Source organism: Lycorma delicatula, chromosome 6, assembly GCF_047948215.1.
Source record: "Lycorma delicatula isolate Av1 chromosome 6, ASM4794821v1, whole genome shotgun sequence".
NCBI classification, from domain to species: Eukaryota; Metazoa; Arthropoda; class Insecta; order Hemiptera; family Fulgoridae; genus Lycorma; species Lycorma delicatula.
In genome coordinates, this window is record NC_134460.1 from 161,404,801 (window position 1) to 161,422,529 (window position 17,729).

At 28.1% G+C, this 17,729-nt stretch overlaps 1 protein-coding gene across 1 annotated transcript in view; it reads left to right on the forward strand.

The window, feature by feature from the left end:
* Positions 1 to 17,729, forward strand: part of Alr (Evr1_Alr domain-containing protein Alr) — a 48,599-nt gene that overhangs the window by 603 nt on the left and 30,267 nt on the right. The gene's annotated exons all lie outside the window — the stretch shown is intronic.

Sequence of the window (17,729 nt, forward strand, 5' to 3'; positions counted from 1 at the left end):
TGATGTAGATTTTTTTTTAGTTATAACTTTCTCTTAAATATGTAATACCCTATATGTTCTTGAATTAATTTTAATAAAACTTTTTTCTCTCTTCAGAAAAACAAAAATCAAGTAAATTATGCATTCTGTTTAGAGATATTACATTAGCTCTTTACATACATGTTATAAAAATTAAGAACAAACATGGCATAGGCTTGGTAGTTGCATGCGATTATTTTATCCTCAATTTTAAATTCACTAATTAGATATATTTTATATGATCAATTAACAAAAGTATCTATTGTTATTGCTGGAGTATTAGATTTATATAATCTGTAAATGTTTTGTTTTAAATCTTATTTATACTTCATCTTAATTCTTACATTTGTGGTAATTATAATAGTAAGCTAAATGCATAAATTATGTATGCGTACATTTGTTATTTAGTTTATTTTGGATGATTTTTTTTTTAGTACTTTTACATCATCCAACTATATAGATTTTGTTCACGATTAAATGACTCGAATTATGTATATTTATGCACTGAGCTTTCCTTGCCCTTGCTCTTTGGGTAAGGTTCTATTACATAGCATTTTACTATCTGAGTGGTTGTTTTTTACTGTAGTGAGCGATAACAAGGCCACTTGATAATTGATATTTAATTTTTGAACAGTCAATTTAGTAGAAATCTAGAGAGAGCTTAAAATAATTATTACATGAATTTTAATTATATTTCTTATTTTAAAGCTTTCAGTTGGCCTTTAAATATAGCATCATATTACATATTGTATCATAAACCACATTAATATCATATTAGCTTCCATAAAACTGTAAAATTATATATCCTAAAAAAATTTTTTTCAACATTAATACAGAATGTTATTCTACATTAGTATCTGTATGCTAGATTATAATTCTGCTTAAACAAATCTAACAATTTAACTAAATAATGAAATAAGTACAAATCTTGTAGTTATTACAATTAGTTAGTGTCATATTCAGTTATAAGCTGTTTAAGCAAATTAATGTGAACTTGAATTTACAGTAAACAAAAAGAAAACATCTAGCTGTCAATATTGCAGTATTGTAAAATTAATATGTATAAAACAGACTTATTTTTGTTAAATGTTTGGTCAGAAATATACATGTATACATACATACCTCTTCTTCCTAATATGTGTGTTGCAATCTGTTCAACTGGTGAACAATAAGCAACCCAGTGAGACGAGGATATGTATGACAACAGAAGTATAATAGAGGTATAGTGTTGTACAGACTCAGGCCGACCATTCCTAAGACATGGTGGTTAATTTAACCCCAACCACCAAAGTACACCAGCATCCACTCTTTAGTATTCAAATCCAAATAAAAGTTACCAACTTTTACTAGGATGAATCTCTGAACCTTTGACTTCAAAAATCAGTTGTAAAACATGTAACATAGGAGTTAGAATTTTTGCTTGATAAAATGACTGCGGAATGCCATGGATTGTGAAACATGAATATAATGAATTAAAGGGGGAAGAAATTAAACGTGTACATGGTACAATTATCGTTGTCAAAGACATATTTCATGAAAGTTTACTAATCATAACTGTTTACATACAGTGGTATCATAAGTGCTATTATTAATGAAAAACCAATATATTGGATGACATCAAACATGAATCTTCTTGCCCACTTTTCATCTGATAAACATGTACAACACTCTGTACTACTCTGAACTTAGATTTCTTTTATCAATAAGTAATCACAATATTGTCCATATTTGTATACACTTCAATTATTTTTGAATGGGTTTATCCTTTTATTGTAAGTCTAAAAGGAAAATAATATTTATATGTAGCATTTATTGGTGATTATTAAGTATACAGAAAGTGCAGAAGTAACTACACTGAAATGATTGCAATGTCAAGTAAAAATAAAAATATATTTACCTATTGCTAGTATAACATTTCTAAACAGAGAAAGAGTTGAACTACAGTTATTAAAAAAATTGGAAAACAAGAAACCAATTAAAAATTGTTAGTTTTAAGATTTTAAGACATTCTTTTATAATTGGTTTTTGAGCATTTCTTGTTTTTCAATTTACTTTTTTATATTGTTCATTAATTATAACGGTTTATCATTCATTAATTATAATGTTTATCACTTCCATAATTTTTTAATTTTATACAAATGACTTAATGCATTCTAGAATGTAATTTATACACTTCCTGTACTCAGGCGATGAATTTTGAGTATTGTAAAGCACACAATGTACTTGTGTAATGAATTTGCAAATTCAACAACTGTTTATATTGTCAAAGAGTTGTTATGTAATAATTTTCTTGCTTATCTTAAAGATTGTATCCTAAAAAAAGCAATTGATTGTTTTGAAAACAAAGTGAGTTGAAATAAAACAATGTTTTAAATATTTTTTTTAAATTCATTACCATGTATGTCATGAAGGTTATACACAAAAAATATGTTGTAGTGCCTACAACATATTTTAACTGTTGTCTGGAAAAAAAATACATATGTGGTAATACTATACTTGTTTTTACTACCTCTAACAATTATAAATTAAAATTAATTATCACAATCTCATAAAGTATGTCAGCATTCTTCGATATCTAGATACCGTTGTCTTTCGTCTTCCTGCTTGCAAGTCTCAAACTTATGGCTTACTTTATACTCTCATTTGAGTCTCCTTTTTTCCTTTTATGAAGCAGGATCTGGTTCATTGCTTATTTAGATAATCTGTAGTTGGCCATCACTGTATTTTTATACCAAATGAGTTGTCTTTTCTTGATATCTTCCAGTCCCATCTGCCATATATCTTAATTCCTGACTATCTTCTTGTGAAGTCCTTACGTCAGTCTAAATACATCCATTTCAGTGGTTTCTAACATTTTCTTATGTCTGTTAGTTATTCTCTAAATCTCTTAATAGAATAGATTACTTTTAATTATTTTATTATATTATATATTTGTTGTAATTTCTGAATCCCATTCAGATATCCTGTTGCTTGTGTTATTCTTGCTCTTATCTCAGTTTTATTTGTTCCTCCCGCCTGATCAAAAATTTATAATCTTCACGGACTTTTATCTCGTTTGAATTACCTAATTGTACATTTTGGATTTCATATTTGATGCTCAAATATTTAGATTTTTGGATGTTAATTGTAAGATCGCATTATTTGTAAATTTTATTGCTCACAGGTTTCTGTGAGTTATTATATTCAAAATCTCTACCTCATGTTAGAACTACCTAATCATCCACAAATTGTAAACTGTAAAGAATTGTGTTTCCCAATTGTGTTACAGTCTCTGAGCATTTCCTTTTCATTTAATGGGGGCTACATTAATAAATTCAGGTTATAAAACAACCTTGGAGGCCTTTTATCATGTTGAGTGATGTTGATAATCTGTTATTGACCTTGACTCTAGACACAGAATTAACATAAAGTTTTTTACCTGCTGATATTAAAGTTAGATTTATTTTGTTTGTTGTAGCATTAAAGATAAACTGTTATCTTTGTTAAAAGTACTCAAATATAACCCTGTAATGATCTGAAAATTATAAATGAAACATTTTTATTAGTATGTATTTTTAGGAACAAATTGTATGATGCAGTATTTTTACTGTTTCTAAGATGAAATATTTGGAAAAGCGGGCTGCTACTAAAAATCTGATTTTCTTTACTTTTTCAAGCCTTCTAAGTTATTTCAAAAATAAATGAATTTTTAATTAAATTAACTTATTTTAATTTTTTCAGTTTTATTTATATTTTGGAATCAGTAGTAGGAAAATGGTACCGCATAAATATTTAAATTTATCAGATCATTAAACTACAAATCAAACCATTTTAATAACATTAAATTTTTAATTTAGAATTTATATTCCAATGCTTTCAGTCGCGTATGTGGCCATCTTCAGTGATATGCAGTTACTCTCATCCCATTTTCAGTCACTTTTATTGCAGGTAGTTAGGCAGGTATGTATTTAGGAGGTGTGCTGGATTTAAATACAATGTCTGTATATTTAGAGTATCGGTGTTTATATAACATTTGATTGTGTTATTGTTATTTTTTGTGCATATCTATGATAAAAAGGTTGTCGTGAATTTTTATTTGTATCTATGAGATATTGACCGTACATTTCTCAATATTTACTAACCATCTCATCCATGCAAATCACTAGTTTACTAACATGAATAACCTTAATATTTTATACATACATAGAAAATTGTCGCTGGTTAATAATCAAACATTTTGAAATACAGAAACTTACCAAATACACATTGATATACTAAATAATAAATGCAAATCAATTACAACAAATCTTTTGATCGTATTCTAAATTCATCTCTGCCTAACTCAAAAACAGCTATTTCAGTGTGAACAGCGCCAACAGCCACTGAAAATTGTTACAAGTGTGACTGAGATTGTTAAGATGTAAATTTAAAACATAAAATTTTAAGTTTTAAATCCAATTTGATTTGATATAAAATGTAACTAGCTAATAATTTAAAATAATTTTAATCACACTGACTTTCTTGGATGAAAACATAACAAACGTAATTATTTTGTTACATCTAGTTGAAATTCACTTCTATTAATCAGTTCTCTAATTTGTACATGGTTTTGCTATGAACCTAATCATAATCTTTTATCTTAAGTTGTATGATTATAGTTTATTTTTATTGTGCTGAGTTAAAACGGTTGCAAAACAGATTGTTTCACAAAAGAAAAAGTTATATAAATTTGTTGCTTTACACAATCTATCCGAAACTTTCTTATCAATGTGGCACTTATGAAGCACCTGAAGTATTAAGTTTCCAGTCAAAAGTTGTACTTTTCTGAGAGGAATGATGATCATTGTATGTTCCATTCTTCCAGTAAACAAACTTAATGTGCCATTTGTAGATTGAATATCATGATTTTTGGTCAATTAATTATGTTTTTAATGCAATCTTACATTTGGCTCAGTGTAGAAGATAACAGGATGGTATCCTGTTGTCTAAGACATTCATTCTGTTGCCTCAGGATGGAATAGTTGTGCCTTTTTTTGGGAGTGATTTGTGGCTCTTGTCATATTGTCTATGACTATTACGATTATGGAATCTTAATACACTAACATTGTTTAAAATGGTTTATGAGAGTAAAACTGCAAAAGAACAATCACTGTATTGAATTTTATTAAGATCTATTCTCTTGACACCAAAGCAGAAAGATAGATAATATGAAAATGAATCGTTCCATCATTGTGTCATTGTTGTTTGTATATAGTGTTAGAGAACTGGCCAATTTATGACTGTGCATGGGGTTGGTGATCATGCTTTCATTCCAGATTTGGATACCTTTGACCAGTAGTGGATTTAAAAAACATTTAACAGATATATTTATTCAATTGTAATATCTGCTCTGTTTAGTTCCATGTTATACAAGATGATATTGTCAAAGAAGTCCTTACTAAAACATCAAGAATGCAGTAATCTGAAGCGCTAATTTGATTTTATAAAATTGTTAACATGTGAATGTGACATTTATTGGCTTAATAAGAATTTTTTTTTTAAATTCTGGTTATTTTCAGAATAATTCAGGGAAGTATTTCACAAATTTGTTTCAAAATAAGCCTTGTGTTATATAAAGTCTATTGGATTCATTTGGCACAAAATGGTTTTTAGTTACACCAAATAGGATAAATCAAATGATTAGTTAAAAGTACCTGTGTGCATAATAAGTGTATTCACCATTCAGTTTATTTGTTTATAATCCAGTAATATTGATGTTAAATCCATGCAGGGTTTGAGTAATTGCTATTGTAATGTAAAATTGATGGTCGATTAGTCGGTTTCATTACCCAGGTGGTTGTGAAAACAGTCTTTATTGAGTACTTCTGAGCAACATTTTGTTACACATTAATGTTTACAGAAATAAACAAACCCGTATTTTAAGCAGCTAGTGATTCAGAAATATTTCTATGAATAACAACTATTTTTTTAATAGTATAGGTACTCAGCGGTCTGAAGTGCAAGCAGTCTGAGTTTTATATATATATACACATGTGTATTTATGTGTGTTTTTAGGCAGAGAAGATATCCACCAAATTCAATAGTTAGATTTATCCTAGTTCATTAGAGGAAAGTAGTCCTTTTTTCTAGTACCACATTTAATTGCGTCCCTCTGATTGTCATTCTATTTCTACAAGGAAAAGGGAATCAGAGTTAACTGAAAAAGCATGGATATTGGTAGAGGATTCCCTTGGAAGAATGATATAAAACTCTGGTAACCAAAGTTATTGCATTAACTGGTTTTTCAGGCAATAGGTATATATCTAGGTGGAATTTATGCACAGAATGATAGGAGTAATTGGATCCCAAAAATGAAACAAAAAGTATCATGAATAAAGCTGCCCAAAAAAAAAAAGAAAATTTATTATCATTTTTAAATATTTATTATTATGTTCACATTTTGTTTTGTTTTTTAAAAGACGGTTTATTTTCTAAAATCTTGCAATGTGTTATTATAATAATAATAATCTAATTCTATCAAAATATACCAATTTATGAGGTTTGATAAAAAGTTCCAACAATTTTTATTTATTTGAAATATATTCTTTATTCATTATTGCATATGTTGTGTGTTCCTCTTCTAAGCAACACCTATTTTTTAAAGTGCACACCAACATTTTTCTTATTCTTCAGTTCATTAATGGTACACACATTCTAGTTAGATCAGTGATTCTTGTTTAATGGCTTCAACTGTCACAAAAGTAGTATCCTTTTGGTTTGTTATCATCTTCATGAAGTCTGGTAAATATGATGCATTTATTTTACAGTAATTTTAAACAAAAATCCCCAAACTACCAATGAAATGCTAACAAAAAATATGGCAGTTTTTATAGACCACTTTAAAGTGACAATGTAACTTGACATTCTTTTTTTAATATTAACTCATTTGGAAGCTTCCATTGAAAAATCTGAACCTTTGTTTTGATCTCACAACTATGTACCTTGATCTATTGCATTGTATTAGAACAATGTTGGGCAGTAACTTAATTTATCATTTTTTAAGCAATTTCATGATGATGATTTCATTAGTTTTGCAAAAGTTATACGAGATACCAACCTCTTCAATGACTTTACAAATAATATAATTCAGTCTAGTCATGAATTGTTCCATAACCTTACCACTTTTTCATCGGTCATTGATTTGTTGGAGTTTTCAAATGCATCCTTATCTTTAACTGATAATGTTCATCTTGAAAACGTACCATTTACAAAGTTTATTCAAAAGTATGCTAGCATAGGCCACGAAAAAGAAGTAGCTTGCATAGTGGCTTCCAATGCTAGTTGCCTTTCAAAGTAACCCCCTTATGATGTTGTGTTTAATCTAGTAGTTCTTCCATTGCTTGAAATAATTTTTCTAATCCCACCTTGGAATTACTACCGTCTTTGTTGTCGTGCTTGTCGTTACGTCCTCCCAGCTGTCAAATCAGTACCCTTTCAGTGGCAATTTCAGCACGGGGAGAAGCAGAAATCATAAGATGCTGGTGAATAAGGAGCCTGGTCGATCTGAGGATTTCTGTGGTTGATCAGAAATCCTAGATTAAACATGAAAATTGACCAGGTGCATTATATTGGTGACTTGTTGTGTTACCTGTTACACTAACACACACAAAACAATGACTGCTGAACAGCAACTGATGGACTCTCATGAGGTTTCAAAAAAATATGTATCCACATTAGATTCTAAAACTGTATTTACCAAGTTTTCTACTTCCATTCAAATACATTTTGAGAAAAAAATAGGCAGTTTCTCAGACCTCGTAAAAAGCTGTTCAGTCAATCCTATATATCTTTATTACAAAAGCCTTTTTCTGTATTTTCTCTGTGCTGCAGCACTTACTAATTTCGATGCAAAATTTAGTGCAAAGTCTTTGGTCTACTGTTGAACAGAGCTACAAAATACAACTGTCTTCTGTTAGATGTAAATATGCATGCGATTGGGTTGCACGCAATAAAAATAATAAAAAAATATCTATAGTAATATCAAAAAGAGAGTCACTTTCACTGATAACTACTAACTAATAATATAAATATCAAAAAAATTCATCTTCTCTGCCGATTGTACCAGATACATCATGATATAAAATGAGCATACAATCGGTGCCATTTTCATTAACCTTGAAAACTGAATTGCTTGGAACGTTTCTTAGGTATTAGATATCCAGGTATCTCTGAAAATCTGCTTTATAAATTATTTTGAAATTTTTATTCTAGTATTGGGTTCTTTATCGATACTCTGTGTTAAAAATAAAAGATTAAAAATTCTGTGGCGTTTTAGAAGTAATCGTGAAGAAAAATCTATTAAATTTTTAAATTATATTAAACTGTGGTAGATATGAATTGAATTTATGGAAATTTTGCTGTGAATAGTTATAAATGAAAAAAATCAATGATAAACATAAGTACAGTGTGAATAGTGATTTTAATTGTTAATTTTAATTAATATGATAAAAAACTATTTATCTATGTACATGAGACATTATGTGCTAGCTGACTTGAAATATTTTTTTTCAAATTTTTAAGAATTATTTAGCAAAGCACCAATAATAATAATTTACATAGTAGAGAGAGATTACTACCATAAAAAATCATCTGATTATAAACAAATACTTTATACCCAGAGAAATTGTGTGTAGAAATTATTTATTTATTTTGCATAGCATCTATAATAATTTACTTACTAGAAATTACCACCATAAAAAATCAAAAATATGATTAAAAACAAATATTATATGTTTAAAAAAAAATTACATAAAACTGTAGAAATTAATTTTTTTTTTATTGTGTGTGGTTAATTTAGTAATGTAGAGAGTAATGGGGTTTTTCTTTTTATTAGTTAAATGCTTTGTTAATTTCAAATGTTGTTGTACACATTTATTTTAAATATAAAATGTAATGATTTTATTTGTTCTTAGTACAAATTTTTTTTACTATTTTAAAAAATAATTCTTGTTGTGAAACACTGTAATTTGTTCATTTTTATTAAAAAAAAAAGAATTTTCTCCAATTACATATGATTTTGTCTGTTTTATTCTTTCTCTTATTGCATATATAATGTTGGGTGTTCAAGATTGCACATATGTTTTTGTTAATGGAGAAAAAATGAAAATGTGATTAGATTAAAAAAAAATTTCTGTTTTATATCAAACACAACACAACACTAACACTACACTACACTAAATTACACTACATTACAATGTACTCAAAATTTATATACATATTAAATTTCTAAATTATAAAGTTTGTTTACCATCTTAATGCTAAACATTTCATAATACAGTGTAAGTTTGTCCATTTTAAATTTCTGCAAGTTTTGTGCGAGTGGCATTTTTAAATTAATTTTTTTAAGGTAGGGTTATCGTTTTTATCTTGTTAAATAATTTTTTTAATTATTATTAAGTAGTGAAATCGTTTATATATATATATATATATATATATATATATATAAATTCATTAATACCATTGTACTGAAATCTGCACATTATTCTTTGTTTTGTTTTTATTCTAATTTACTCAAATAGAGCAATATACGTCAGTAGTAGTTAACTAGTTATTTTTGATATTAATACCTATGCTTTATGTTTCTGTTACTGTATTATATTAGTATGTTAGTACTAAAAACTGTAGATATGTACAATCCAATAAGTTTAAATGTGAACCTGTTATGTATCTTTGTTACGATTCTGATAAATATTAAATTATTTATGCATTGAAAGTAGGATTCAAGCAGACAAGAAAGACATAAGTGGATACATTTCTTACTATAATTAGTAAAATAATATTTAAAAAGTTGATAAATTATGACATAATATGTTAAATGCTCTGGAACTTAATATATATAAATATAAATATTTATTTCTTTAATAAATATAAATCATAAATAAATATTTATGATTTATATGGAATATTAATAGATTCCCGTTATTTATTTTTTCGACTAACCTCAAATGAATAAAAAATCTATCTATTATGCATGCATATAAAATAGGATGACTGTTTTATTACAGCAGAAAAAACTGGTGTCTTTTCTGTTATATGATTTAAAATTATGCTAATGTAAGGTTGCTTACAACTCTTAAATCCTTTACTGATATGCAGTTGTTTGAAAACAGGATGTGATCAAAAGTTTGATTCACAATATAAAAATTATACAGTTTATTTAAACCGCTTACCTTTTTAAAAATAGATTTTGAAAGTGATAATCTTATTTGGATGCTAGTACTCAGCAGTTTTATGAAATTTGCAGCCACTTTTTATTATGTTTGAAATCTTATTTTCACTGTCTGTATGCATCAAAATGTTTCTGAATTATTGTGAACTGGAAATTTTAACCAAAGATTGTCTTTCACAAATTAAAGATTTCTACTTAAGCTGATACATTACAAAAGAATGGGTACTGAAATCACACTTGTGCAACTTTTATTTTGTTCGACTGCTATATACAGATAACTTTTTTCCCTTAACAAATAGAATAACATAAAATTTACAAATGTATAACTCCTAATTGACCTTCATTGAGTGGTTTGGATCCTTTTGAAAATATTTTTTAGTACATAATTTTGAGTACTAGATGGCAGATAATTTTATTATGCTGTTTCAAAAAATTTGTTAAAACCCTAATGTTCTATGGAATATAATTACTTAAGTCTATCAAGTATTGTGTGAAAAATGGACAAAACTTTTCATGTGATAATCAATGAGTAATTTTTGAAATGTAAAACCAAACTAGAAACTAAAGTCTATGTGGATAAATAAAATTGTGAGTCGGCTCCAGCGACTACAAACAATGGTCAAATATTCCAAGCAGCCTGTTCAGGTTACAACTGCAGGGAATATTAAGAAATTCCATGATGTTATAGAGGACAGAAGATTGAAAGCGCATGAGAGTTGCTTAGACAATAGACATTTTAAATGAATGGGTGCATCATATTTTACACAAATATTTACACATGTAAAAACTATTTACAAAACTGGTAAACATGATCGATCAAGAGCCTGAACTTTTCTAAGCGTAGTTTGAGGATTAAATTTAACAAAAAGAATTTTTGCACCATTTAGTAATAGTAGATTAAACTTCGATACGTCACTGTCAACCTGACACCAAGGAATAGTGAAAATAGTAGGTTGCAGTCAGGGAAATTGTTCTAAAAAAAGGCAAAAACAGTTCCACATTTTGCCTTTGAAAGTTGTCAGCCACATTTTTTGGTATACTTGACATAGTACTGATTGACTTTGAGAAGAATGGTCAATGTTAATGCATCTTTGCTGGATCGTCTGAATAAGGAAATGAAAAAGAAAAATCCATATTTGAGGGAAAAACCTTCTTTTTTTTGTAAGACAATGTGTACATACTCATTCATCTGGAATCGCTGCAACAAAATCATATTACACTAAAAATTTGTACCACATCCTCCTCTAATCACCAGACATACCATTTTCAGACAGTTATCAGTTTCCACATATGAAGATGTGGCTTCTTGAAAAGAAATGTAGAAGACATGATGAGATTACTGCTGAAACTTGCTTATTTTGGAGACTTCAAAAATCATACTATGGGGATGGAATCAAAAAATGTCATCGAACAAAGTGTACAGATTTGAAAAGAGATTTACCTGAAAAATTTTGTCTTCAAGATTCATTTTTGCTAGAATCTACCCAACATCCCTTGTATATAATGCATTAATTTACAAGAAAAAGCATAAAATTAAACTCTTTTACATCTTAGGTCCATACATTACTCTATTGTTATTATCTGCCATTGTTATGGGTTAAGCAGTAAAACACCTCAGATATAGAGGCCCAGTTAGAGTAGCTTTTTTTTTAGAGTAATAATAATAATTTTCACTATTGCCAGTTCTAGGGCCTTTGGTAAACAGAATTAAAGGTATTGCTTGTAGGGCCAAGTGTCATCACATTTCAATGAGTTTGGCATGTGCTGACACATGCAGCTCAATGAAGAAGATTTTGCTTTGGAAATCGCTTCATCTCTCACTTCTCATTATTAGATTGAGATAAGATTTGTTATTCTTGAGAATGGCTTTTTAGTTTTTTTTTTTTTTTTCAAAAATTGCTAGGTTTCCTAGTATTATACAGAGTTGAAGATTGAAAGGACATGAGATCGCTTAGACAGTAGATATCTCAAATGAACGGGTACATCATATTTCACACAAATATTTACACATGCAAAAATATTTACAAAATCTGTAAACACAATAGATCAAAAGCATGAACATATTTATAAGCACAGTTTGAGGTTTAAATTTAATCAAAAAGAATTGTTGCACCATTTCATAACAGTCTCATTATTTTTATGACATTTAATCTACAGAAAATATAAACAGTTTCTTTTCAATAATAATTTTTTTTTATATTTGCACACAATAAAAAAAAACAAAAATATTAAAATTTTATCAAAATTGAGTGAAATTTTTTTTTTAAGATGAAGTAGTAATGGTTGTATGTACAGTTAAAAGTAGTAGCTTTCACATTCAGCAATTTACTTGTTAATGATTATTCATTATTAATTGGCAGAACACTCTTGTTCAGTGTTTGTTGAAGTGTTCTTTGATTTAGTAAATGAAGTAGATTAGTTCTAAAAGTTATTTACTCAAAAAGCATATTAAGCTTACATTCTTAAACTTTAGAATGAATTTATTTGTTGTTTGAATGCATTACACATTTTTTTTTGTTATAATATACTTCTAAGTGTATTACAATAAAGCAGTAAAGGAGAGTGTTTTTGCCTTTTTTTTTAGTAGATTTATATTTTTTTGTGTGTATATCAGTTACAAATTACTAAATTTTATATAAAAATCTTTTCTTGATATTTATTTTACTTAAATCACAAACTGTTGTCATATCAGTCATGTGTAGTTTTATTTTTGCATTTGTGGAGTTATTTAGAAATTTACTTCCATTTGGTTGTTGGAAATTAACCGGTTTCCTTAGCAACATAGCACTTGCACAGTAATCATTGGCAATCTATCATTTTCCTCTTATCTGTTATCAATTTTCTTCAATAGTGGTAAAGTAACAATCATGTTTACGCCTAATATAAAAAATCAAAGTGCAGAGAAGCCAAAAAAAAATTGAAGTAACCACTGTCAAATTGTAAAATGACTTTTCAGTAATTTGGGATCATAAGGAATTCTGGCAGAATTCATATGGGATCTAGGAGTAACATAGGAAATTTATTATGAAATGCTGAAGAAGCTTTGCAGATCAATCCGTAACAAATGGTGTGGAATATTTATAAAAGATGTTCTTCTTCTGGATGATATTGATCCATTACTCAGGTCTCCTAAAGTGTTCACATCAGAGTTTCAAATAAAGTTTTTTTTAGTATCCATTGTAATCTGAGCTTGTTGCTGAGCTTATCATCGCTTCAGCAAAATGAAGGATGTCTTATAATCCAGCATTTTAAAATTAATGATAAACATTTAAACGGGATTAATTATTGTCTGGATACAGCGTGGCATCAAATTACGTCGATGATAGTCTGCTTAAGCTAGAGTTACAGTTACATAAGTAAGTACTTGTATGCAGGTGACACATGTGAAGAATTATTGTAGACATATAATATGTAGCCATAGATTCTTTTATGTGAAAAAAGGGAAAACCGTTATATAAATAAAAAGCAAGTTAGTTGTATCTCTTGGTAATCCTTCACCATCATTTAAGACTATTCACACGTGAGTTGTTGAGTGTAAAAGTATTCACACAAGATATGATAGCAAAACACTGTATGTTGAGATGTCCGCTGAGATCAAAGCATCTGAAATAAATGTTTACAACATCCGATGTGAATATTTCAGTGAAGAAACTGAATTTGTGAGGAATGAGCGAAAGACACTGCATTTGTTCGTATTGAACTGAAAAGTTGATTTAAATGACTGTAAAAAGTGGTAAATGGGTTTTATCATTAAGCAGATTGAAAATTTTTATTAGTATTAAGGTACAGACTGTGCATGCCTGCTTAAATTTTACATATTGTCTAAATAGTCTTAGTTTATCTTTTGCCAGATAAATGGCACTTATGTTTAATCTCTTGTAGGAAAAACCTTCTTCAAGTTATTGCTCATGTATTATGCTCAAACCCATTGTTAGTGTTTTGGTAGCGACGAAAAGTAATTGTAGGACCAGTTAATCATACATGTATTGCACAAAGGTGTGGTCTCATCATCTGTATATGATGTTATTTACACAAGTGGCTGGGATTAGCATTTTTCAAAGCATCTCCATTTAACAACCTCAGTGGTGTAAGAGCTCAGAATTTATTTCTTGTGCTGGGCTTTCACTTATCTTAGACATCAATTTTCTTTTTTGCTAAAGCTCCTTTCACTTTCTCACTGCCATCATTAGCTTTCTAGCTATAAGAAACTCAAAGCTAATAACTTTGACAAACATATACATAAATTTAAAAAAAAAAAATTAATAACTCTTACCTTATTTGTATATTTATATAACTTTTCACGAAACTACTTTTGCGGAATCCTGCATCATCAGTCGTGTATAATGTTTATAAAATTACATATTAAACATAAAATTAAAGAATTAAAAGATTAAAATTGTGATTACAAATGCAAGAGTATATGAATGACTTGATATATTCTTGTATATACTTTTTGAAAAATTATATAAATAAGGTAAGTGTTGTCTTATATCTGTACCTTGGTGGAGTTGGTTGAATTATATATATTTAAATTTATATTATTAATGCAAAGGTGATATGGGTCTTAAAAGAATTGATTTTAGAAAAAATATATATTTATATATGTATGTAGTAATTTACAAAGATAGGTCAAAGCAGAATGATTCTGTTGAATATTACTTTTTTGGTCAGTCAAAAAAAATTTCACGGATGGTCTTGCCAGTGCAGTATATTTACTGCCACATAATGCACCATATTCTTGTTACTTGATTTGCCATATTCTGTTGTTAGGATTCATTTCGGTACTCTCCAAGTTCGGACTTGGCATATTTCACTAAGTATTCAATAATTGTACACATTCATGCTTTACCACTTCTCTTCTTTGTATTCAAATTACATGTGCCAGTAATTTTGGGTTTCTAGCCACATTGGAATTTGAGACTGTGAATGAGAGGATGAGCCCCTAAGTAAAATTGCTTTCAGCCAATTTTCGAGAATACTGTTATTCATTATAAATGCATACTTAGGTCGAACATCAGATGAAAGCAAATTAACAGTTGTCCACCATAAGCTTTTGTCATATTAAATCTGTTCTATTTTCTTGGAGATTATCAGTTATGAAGAAACTTTCCTTTATCATCTCCGTTTAGGACATACTAGATTAACACATATATTTGCTTTATCATCAAGCGGTGCTCTCTCCAGTAGTCTCTTGGATAACTGCAAAACTGTGTGATTGTTCTTGATTCTGTTCACTATGCTGCCTTGCATTGTTGGCTTAACCTAGCACACATTATCAGCATTGTTTTGGGTGCCAAAATTGGAAATTTTTAAAAGCAGAATACTTACCCAATTTTTAGGAAATGGATATCTTTTTTAAAAGGTAAGTTGACGATTGCTTTTTGACTGCTACATTTTAAGTCAGTTTCCAATTTAATTTGTGAATTATGCTGTACAATGGGATTCTAGTATATTTGCATAATTTTAATTATAAATTTAAATAGTGTATTTTGTTTGTGTACTACATTTTTTTAAATTTTATTAAGATAGGAAGTTATTGATTGTATTTCTCAGGCCATAATAACTTGAAAAAGAAAGAAGCATTTGAATGGATAATTTATCATGAAATTTATGACATTTCAAGTGAAGCTCAAGTTTTTTTTTCAGTTTTGTAACTTCGGCCTTCTGAGATAAGTGATGGGATATCTGATGATTTTCATTGTGAACATTTATTCCATTATTAATTTTTTCTTTACTTTTTCATTACTATATTGCTGTTCAGTTGATTTAATTGATAAAAATATCTACAATCTAACTTAATTGCGATCAAGTTCAATCAACACTCCATATTTTACAGACAACCGGATTTTATATAATGGTTCATATTAACAACACATAGCATTCACAGAAATATGTATTAGGGTAAAAGACTTGGAGCAATAAGAAACAAGTGAAGGTATGAAGGTGGATCAACTTTAAATTGTGGAGAAGGTATTACCTTTATAGTAGCTGAGTACAAATTGTCGTTACTTATCTGGATTTTTCCATAATGCAGTATTTCATATAAATAGGCAACATTAATATGTTTTACCCAGTATCTGCTGAGAGTAGTTTCATTTCACTCTGTTACAAACTGAATGAAAGCTTTATTTGTAAGATTGAATGTTGACTGCATTTCATTGTTCTTGATGTGTTGATGTGGGATAGTATTTTTGGCTCAACAAAGAAAGGCAACAGAAAACTACGTTATTTTCCTCTGGAAGTTTGGTGCAGGATCTTGTTATTTTTTAAATGTTTATGCTGTTTTTGTAAGAAACATGTGTCTGATGATTAGGTTGCTTTCCATCATTTGATTTTCTGATTAAAAAAAATATATTAGTTATCGATTAGCATTGACTTTTGTGAATTAATTAATGTAGAGTTAACTCTCAGGAAAAAAATGAATTTATTATTCACGTTGATACGACAATAAATATTCATTTATTCTTGAGTGACACATTCATTTAAGAATAAATATTAGTATCTGTGATGTAGAATAACGTATAAAGAAAACAACAGTTTTTATATAAATAATTTTGTATATATAACATTTTTTTCTGTAGAGAAATATAAACTTTACCTAGTAATTATTTGTTTAACAGTTAAGATATTTTCCTTTTTCTTTTGTTTAATTTATCAAATATTTGAAGAAGATATTTATGAAAAAGGTGACCAATGGCTAATCGATACTCACAACAGCAACAACAACAGCAACAAAGACAATACACGGTATAGTTATTGTTATTTTTAATTAATTATTTCTTAAATTAAAGGTTGTAAAACTGAATTATTTTAAAGATAAGTAAATTATAAAAAAAATTTTATTTCTGGTCATATTTAAATGATATAGCAAAAAAATGATAAATAAAATATCATTTGGAATATTGTGATAATATTTACAACACCAGTAATTAACAGACCACAAGTTTGTAGTACAATACAATCCGGAATATATTTATTTATTTATTTATTCTATAATTCAGTACAAACAAACATGTGCCCCCCCCCCTCCCAATACAATTAATTATATAAAACACTATTGAAATATAGGTTAATAATAATAACAAGAATAGAACTGTATTTTAATTTTAAAAATAGAATGCATGCAATAGCAACAGATATGGTTTACACAAATTACATTTTTAACTTATAATATTTTCCAATAAAGTGATTTTGAAAATATAGTAAATTTCAAAATTTGTATTAAAATATAAACAAATTGCCATTTTCAGTATTTATAATAAATAGAACATACTTGAAAACTACAATAATAAGTCAAGATTTTCAATTAACTCAGATGATAGCTGTGGATAGCTTCAGTTTGTAATTCTCTTTCAGTCAGTATGTTCCAAATTCTTCAGATTCAGTTTTCTCATAATGTAGTTATATTAAAACTTACAATTTAATTCATATTTTTTTTAATTCTTAGCTTAATTATATAATATTATATTATGTAATCGGTAGCCAAAAAAAGTAAGTAAAATTTTCTAGCATTAAATAATTATCA